The following is an 8,284-nucleotide window of genomic DNA, read 5'->3' as shown; positions in this document are numbered from 1 at the left end:
AGAAAAGCTTAACATGATCAAACAGAGTCAGCATGGTTTTGTGAAAGGGAAATCATGTTTGACAAATTTGCTAGAGTTGTTTGAGGGTATTACAAGCAGAGTTGGTAAAGGGGAACCTGTAAATGTAGTGCATTTGGATTTCCAGAAGGCATTTGATAAGGTACCACATAAAAGTTTATTGCATAAGATAAGAGCTCACGGTATTGGGGATAAATTATTGGCATGGATTGAGGATTGGCTCACACAGAAGACAGACAGTCAGGATTAATGGGTCTTTTTCAGGTTGGAAAGACGTAACTAGTGGAGTGCCACAAGGATCAGTCCTAGGGCCTCAATTATTTACTATCTATATTAGTGACTTGGAGGCGGGGGCAGAGTGTAATGTATCCAAATTTGCTGACGATACAAAAATAGGTGGGAGGGCATGTTGTGATGAGGATATAAGGAATCTGCAAGGGGATATAGATAGGTTGAGTGAGTGGGCAAAAACTTGGCAGATGGAGTTTAATGTAGGAAAGTGTGAGGTCATGCACTTTGGTAGGAAGAATCAAAAGGCAGACTATTATTTAAATGGAGAGAGACTCCAAAAAAGTGCAGCAGAACATCTGGGTGTTCTTGTGCATGAAACACAAAAAGGTAGCATGTAGGTGCAGCAAGTAATTAAGAAAGCAAATGGAATTTTGGCCTGTATTGCTAGGGGGTTGGAGTTTTAAAATAGGGAAGTCTTGTTACAACTGTACAGGGTGTTGGTGAGGCCGCACCTGGAGTACTGTGTACAGTTTTGGTTGCTGTATTTAAGAAAGGATATATTGGCATTGGAGGCAGTTCAAAAGAGATTCACTAGGCGGATTCCTGGGATGAAGGTGTTGACATATCAAGGACGGCTAAACAGGCTAGGCCCTTAGTCATTAGAGTTTAGAAGAATGAGATCTTATTGAACCGTACAAGATTCTGAGGGGGCTTGACAAGGTAGATGTTGAGAAGATGTTTCCACTAGTGGAGGAATCTCAAACTAGGGGACATAGTTACAGAAAAAGTGTCCCGGGAAGAGTGTCCTGCAGTCAGCATCACAGTGAAGCAGTCTGGGAAGAGTGTCCTGTAGTCAGTTCTTGTTGAAAATAACAAGAGTGACATCAAAAGACAGCGAGAGAGAGCAGCGGAGAGATCAGAACCAGCACAAGTGCAGGAAAGCTTCAAAAAGTGACGTCAGCACAACGGTGAGCGCTGATTGGTGAGTAGTGGGTAAGCATTTTTCTCCAGTTTTTTCTCCAGTTTAAAATAGATTAAGCTAAGGAAAGGTAAGAGTTCTAGTTTTTATTTAAAGTACATAAATAATTTAACTATTTTTTACTGTATTTAACATAAAGTAAGGGTTTTTTTTCCAACTAGAGGCATGGCAGGGCAGCTCAGCCCTGTGTTATGTACCGCCTGCAACATGTGGGAAGTCCTAGATGCACCTTGTGCTCTGACCGACCATATGTGCAGGAAGTGCCACCAGCTGCAGCTACTTGAACTCTGAGCTTGAGTGACAGCTGGAGGCACTGAAGTGCATCCTTGAGGCTGAGACTTTCATGGATAGCACGTTTTTAGATGTGGTCACCCCACAGCTTACGGAAGTGCAGACAGAGAGGGAATGGGTGACCATCAGTCAGAAGAAAGGTGTCAGGCAGGTAGTCAGGAAATCCCCAGGACGCATCTCGCTCGAGAACCATTTTTCTGTGTTGGAAAACGGTGAGAGTGAAGATTCCTCTGGGGAGTGCAGCCACGCTCATGGCATTGTGAATGGCTCAGCCGCACAGTAGGGGAGCAAAAAGAGGGGAAGAGCAATAGTGGTAGGAGACTCAAAAGTAAGGGGAACAGACAGGCGTTTCTGTGGCCATAGATGTGACTCCAGGATGGTATGATGCCTCCCTGGTGCCAGGGTCAAGGATGCCACTGAATGGCTGCAGGGCATTCTAAAGGGGGAGGGCAAACAGACAGTGATCATGTTACATGCTGGTACCAATGACATAGGTAGAAAGAGGGATGAGGTCCTGCAAGCAGAATTTAGGGAGCTAGGAAGCAGATTAAAAAACAGGACCTCAAAGGTAGTAATCTCTGGATTACTTCCGGTGCCACGCGCTAGTGAGTATAGAAATAGGAGGTTAGTCCAGATAAATGTGTGGCTGCAGAGGTGGTGCAAGAGGGAGGACTTTAGATTTCTGGGACATTGGGACTGTCTCTGGGAGGCGCTGGAACCTGTACAAGGCAGACGGGTTGCACCTGAACCGGAATGGGAGCAACATCCTTGTGGGGAGGTTTGCTAGTGCTGTTGGGGAGGGTTTAAACTAACTTGGCAGGGGGTTGGGATCCTGAGAGGAGGTTCAGCAGAGGGAGATGCACAGCCAAAATTAGAAGAGAGAGCAAGTGAGTCTGGAAGGCATAGAAATTATAGGCCAGTTAAGGCACAAGGAAGTTTGGCAAGGTTGGATGGTATTTATTTTAATGCAAGGAGTCTGACAAATAAGGCAGATGAGTTGAGGGCACAAATTAACACATGGAAATATGATGTCATTGCTGTCACAGAGACATGGTTGAGAGAGGAGCAGGATTGGCAGCTCAATATTCCAGGATATAGGGTCTTCAGGTAAGACAGGGAAGGACATAAAAGAGGAGGGGGTATCGCAATATTGATCAAGGAATCAATTACAGCAGTAAGAAGGGATGACAGCTTAGAAAGCTCCTCAAATGAAGCCATATGGGTAGAACATAAAAGCAAAAAAGGAACAATCACATTGTTGGGAGTGTAGTATAGGCCCCCAAACAGTCAGAGAGAAACAGAAGAGCAGATATGTAGGCAAATTTCAGAGAAGTGTAAAAATAATAGGGTAGTAATAGTGGGGGATTTCAACTTCCCCAAAATTAACTGGGTTAGTCATAGTGCGAAAGGTTTAGTGGGAGTGGAATTCTTAAAATGCATCCAGGAGAGTTTTTAAGCCAGTACGTAGAAGGTCCGACAAGAGGCGGGGTGGTCCTGGACTTAGTTTTAGGGAATGAAGCCGGGCAAGTGATAGAGGCATCAGCGGGAGAGCATTTTGCAGATTGTGATCATAACTCCGTTAGATTCAAGGTTGTTATGGAAAAGAACAAGGATGGGCCAGAAAAATCAGAGTTCTAAATTGGGGGAAGGCCGATTTTAATAAGATCAGGTATGATTTGGCCAGAGTGGTCTGGGAGCAGCTACTTTTAGGTAAATCTGCATCAGAGCAGTGGGACTTATTCAAGAAGAAAATAGGGAGAGTATAGGGCCAACATATTCCAGTAAGGATAAAGGGTGGGACCAACAAATCCAGGGAACCCTGGATGACGAGGGATATACAGGATTAGATAAAGAGAAAAAGGGAGTTTATGGCAGATACCAAGGACTCAAAACAGCGGAAGCTCTGGAGGAGTATAGAATGTGTAGGGGGGAACTTAAAAAGGAAATTGGGAGAGCAAAACATGCAGAAACATTGGCAGGTAAAATAAAGGAAAATGCAAAGTTATTTTACAAGTACATTAAGAGTAAGAGGATAACTAGGGAAAGAGTGGGGCCCATTCAGGACCACAGTGGTAATTTCTGTATGGAGCTGGAAGACGTAGGCAGGGTTCTAAATGAATACTTTGTGTCGGTGTTCACAAGTGAGAGGGACAATGTAGGTATGGAAATCAGGCAGAAGGACTGTGATATAATTAAAGAAACTAGCATAGAAAGGGAGGAGGTTCTAAGAGGTCTGGCAGGCTTAAAAGTAGATAAATCTCTAGGCCTGGATGAAATGTATCCCAGGCTGTTGAGTGAGGCAAGGGAGGAGATAGCACGGGTGCTGGCAATAATTTTCAATACCTCCCTGGCCACAGGAGAGGTGCCAGAGGACTGGAGGACAGCCAATGTGGTACTGTTTTTCAAGAAGGGAGGAAAGGATAAACCAGGGAACTACAGGCCAGTCAGTCTAAACTCAGTGGTAGGGAAATTATTGGAAGCAATTCTGAGGGACAAAATTAATCTACACTTGGAGAAGCAGGGATTAATCAAGGACAGTCAGCATGGTTTTGTTAAGGGGAGATCATGTCTGACCAATTTGATTGAATTTTTTGAAGAGGTGACCAGGTGTGTAGATGAGGGAAATGCATTTGACGTAGTCTACTTGGACTTCAGCAAAGCTTTTAATAAGGTCCCCCATGGGAGATTGATAACGAAAGTAAGAGCCCATGAGATCCAAGGCAATTTGGCAAATTGGATCCAGAATTGGCTGAGTGGCAGGAAGCAGAGGGTGATGGTCGAGGGGTATTTTTATGACTGGGTGCCTGTGTCCAGTGGGGTTCCACATGGATCAATGTTGGGTCCCTTGCTGTTTGTGGTATATATAAACGATTTGGACTTGAATGTAGGAGGGTCAATTAGTAAGTTCGCGGATGACGCGAAAATTGGTGGGGTGGTAAATAGTGAGGAGGATAGCCTTAGATTACAGGACGATATAGATAGGCTGGTCAGCTGGGCTGATCAGGGGCAAATGGAATTTAATCCGGATAAGTGTGAGGTGATGCACTTGGACAGGACAAACAAGGCACGGGAATACACGATGAATGGTAGGACCCTGGGAAGTATCAAGGATCAGAGGGACCTTGGTGTGCATGTCCACCGGTCCCTTAAGATAGCAGGACAGGTAGGTAAGGTGGTTAAGAAGGCATATGGGATACTTGCCTTTATTAGCCGAGGCATAGAATTAAGAGCAGGGAGGTTATGCTGGAACTGTATAAAACGCTGGTTAGGCCACAGCAAGAGTATTGTGTGCAGTTCTGGAATCCACATTATAGGAAGGATGTGATTTTACTAGAGAGAGAGTGCAGAGTAGATTTACCAGGATGTTGCCTGGCCTGGAGAGTTTTAATTATGAGGAGAGATTGGATAGACTGGGGTTATTTTCCCTGGAGCAGAGGAGATTGAGGGGGGACATGATTGAGGTTCATAAAATTATGAGGGGCATAGATAGGGTAGACAGGAAAGAACTTTTCCCCTTGGTGGAGGGATCAATAACCAGGGGGCATAAGGGACAAGAGGCTTAGAGGGGATGTGAGGAAGAATTTTTTCACCCAGAGAGTGGTGGGAATCTGGAACTCACTGCCTAAAAGGGTGGTGGAGGCAGAAACCCTCATAACATTTAAGAAGTATTTGGATGTGCACTTGCGATGTCATGGCATACAAGGCGATGGGGCTAGTGCTGGAAAATGGGATTAGAATAGTTATATACTTGTTTGCCTGGCACAGACTTGATAGGCCAAAGGGCCTTTTTCTGAGCTGTAGACCTCTATGACTATGACCCTATGAGAATAAGGGGACACTCATTTAAAACTGAGACGTGAAGGAATTTCTTCTCAGAGGGTAATGAATGCTTGGAATTCTCTACCTCAGAGAGTTGTGGAGGCTAGATCACTGAATATATTTAAAGAGGAGGTAGATAGATTTTTGAAATTGCAGGGAGTTGAGGGCTATGAGGAGCTGGCATGAAAGGGGAGTTGAGGCCTGGGGCAGATCAGCCATGATCTTATTGAACGGCGGGGCAGGCTTGAGGGGCTGAATGGCCTACTCCTGCTCCTATTTCTTATGTTATGTTCTAAATGCACGTTAATTTAAGGGATTTCTTAAGGGAAAATCGTGTTTAATTAAGTTGCTGGGGTTCTTTGAAGTGGTAACAGAGAGGGGTCATGGGGGAAATGCTGTTAATATGATAATCATGAACTTCCAAAAGTCATTTTATACAGTGCCGCACAACAGATTTATGAGCAAAGTTATAGCTCATGGGAAAAAAGAGGGGCAGTAGCAACATGGACACGAAAGTGGCTGAGTGGCAGGAAACAAAGAGTAGTGGTTAATGGGTGGTTTTTGGGCTGGAGGAAGGTTCGTAGAGAAGTTCCCCCAGGGGTCAGTGTTGTAACCCTTATTTTTCCTGATATATATTAATGACATGGACCTTCGTGTATAGGGCACAATTTCAAAGTTTGCAGATGATACAAAAGTTGGAAGTATTGTGAACTGTGAGGAGGACAGTATAGAACTTCAAAGGGAGATAGACAAGTTGGTGGAATGGGCTGACAGGTGGCAGATGATGTTCATTGCAGAGATTTGTGAAGTGATTCATTTTGGTAGGAAGAACATGGAGAGACCGCATAAATGAAAGGGTACAACTCTGAAGGGGGTGCAGGAGCAGAGGCACCTGGGTGTATATGTGCATGTATCATTGAAGATGGCAGGACAGATTGAGACAGCAGTTAATAAAGCAAACAGTATCCTGGACTTTATTAATAGGGGCATGGAGTACAAGAGCAAGGAGATTTTGTTGAACTTGTATAAGACACTGGCTTGGCCTCAGCTGAAGTGTTGCGTTCAGTTCTAGACACCAACTTTAAGAAAGATGTGAAGTCATTGGAGAGAGAGAGAGCAGAAAGGATTCACAAGAATGGTTCCAGACATGAGGGACTTCAGTTATGAAGATAGTTTGGAGGGATTTGGTCTGTTTTCCTTGGAAAAAAGAAGGCTGAGAGGAGATTTGATAGAGGTATTCAAAATCATGAGGAATCTAGACAAGGTAGATAGGGAGAAGCTGTTCCCACTCGTGAAAGGATCAAGAACGAGAGGGCACAGATTTAAAGTAATTGGTAAAAGAAGCAAAAGTGACATGAAGAAATCTTTTTCATACAGCGAGTGATTGAGGTCTGGAATGCACTGCCTGAGTGTCTGGTGAAGGCAGGTTGAATCAAAGCATTCAAATTAGAATTGAACTGTTATCTGAAAAGGAAGAATTTACAGGATTACGGGAAGAAGACGAGAGAATGGCAGCAAGTGAATTGCTCATTTGGACAGCTGGTCCAGACACAATGAGCTGAATGGCCTCCTGCTGTGCTATAACAATTCTGTGAGTTTATCACTGTCAAGGACACCTCCAGGACCTTCTCAGCCTGTCCTCCAAATAATTGGAAACGACATCCCTCCTCTCAGCATGTGGTCCCACCCAGAGAATAGCCAAGGAACACTTAGTTCTTGACCATTGTAGTTGACCTCATGTTCCAGACTATAGAGATTTTCTCTGCCATGATGAAAGCCAAGAACCAGGACAGTTGGAGACGTGTCATTAACCAAGAAACCCTCTTAAGGAGCTTCGCGCAATGATGATGACACGAAGCTTGGGTATTAAGTTATCTAGAAGGCATGGGGAACAAAGTTTTAAGGTCAAAAGAGCATAAGAAATAGAAGCAGCAGTTTATCATACGGCCCTTTGAACCTTCTCTGCCACTTAATAAGATCATGATTAAACTTTGACCAGTCATGACTGAACTTTTACCTGGGATATTATACCAGTGAAGATAACCGGGTCAAGGCTGAAGAAGAAAGAATGGCAGGTCAGATCATTCATGATCTAACTGAATGGCAGTGGAACAAGCCACCTCAAATTACTAATTTTACTTATATACCAAGTGTAAAAGTTTGTGTTCTCCTGTCTCCCTACCCCCATCTTCCCCATGTTTCTCCTGTGCATTTAACAAATGCCACTGATGCAGAGCAGAAAGAGTTTGTTCCCCCCTCGGATTAGTACAATCTTGCCTTTTGTGCTTATATTCAATAGTTGTTGCACTTTGAAACATTTCAATATGACAGTGCACCACATGAACGAGAAAAGTTTCTACAAAGTTTTTTCTCTGCCCCTCAAAGCTGAAATCAGAATCCAAGGATTTAGGAATAAGTGTAGGCCATTGATCCCAATATTTATTGATAACCTGACACCCTGAGAGCAAGGTAGCAAAGGTACTCTTTACAAACCACATTCCGTGAGCAACTCTGGCCACTGATGGGTTATAAATTGTTCATAATTCCCTGCAGGAGAATGCAGAAACACTTGACCAGAAAGGAAATTTCCAATAACTGCTTTGGTAGAATTCCTGAGGGGAATTTGATTTGGAGAATGGAAGTTACTGCAGATTAACAGATTGGGACCTGTTCAGCAGAGGGAGCTGAAGTACACTTGAAAATACATTGTAGCTGTCCCTGGCACTTGTGCTAATGTTACATTTTGGATTCACTGACGAGGTTACTTGGCTGCGATATTTAGTAACTCAAATGAAATCTGTCTGGTGACACTTTGTTGAATTGGTTAAACATAAACTAGAGCCTTCCCTCATAGCTCACCGGGTGAATGTACCCACTCAATCCAGTCGTGAGCCATACAAAGCTGAGAAGTGCTAGTTTCACTCTTTGGTCTGAATCCAGTTGGCT

The sequence above is a fragment of the Cetorhinus maximus genome, chromosome 9 (assembly GCF_964194155.1).
Source record: "Cetorhinus maximus chromosome 9, sCetMax3.hap1.1, whole genome shotgun sequence".
Classification (NCBI taxonomy): domain Eukaryota; kingdom Metazoa; phylum Chordata; class Chondrichthyes; order Lamniformes; family Cetorhinidae; genus Cetorhinus; species Cetorhinus maximus.
This window is presented reverse-complemented; position numbering follows the sequence as displayed.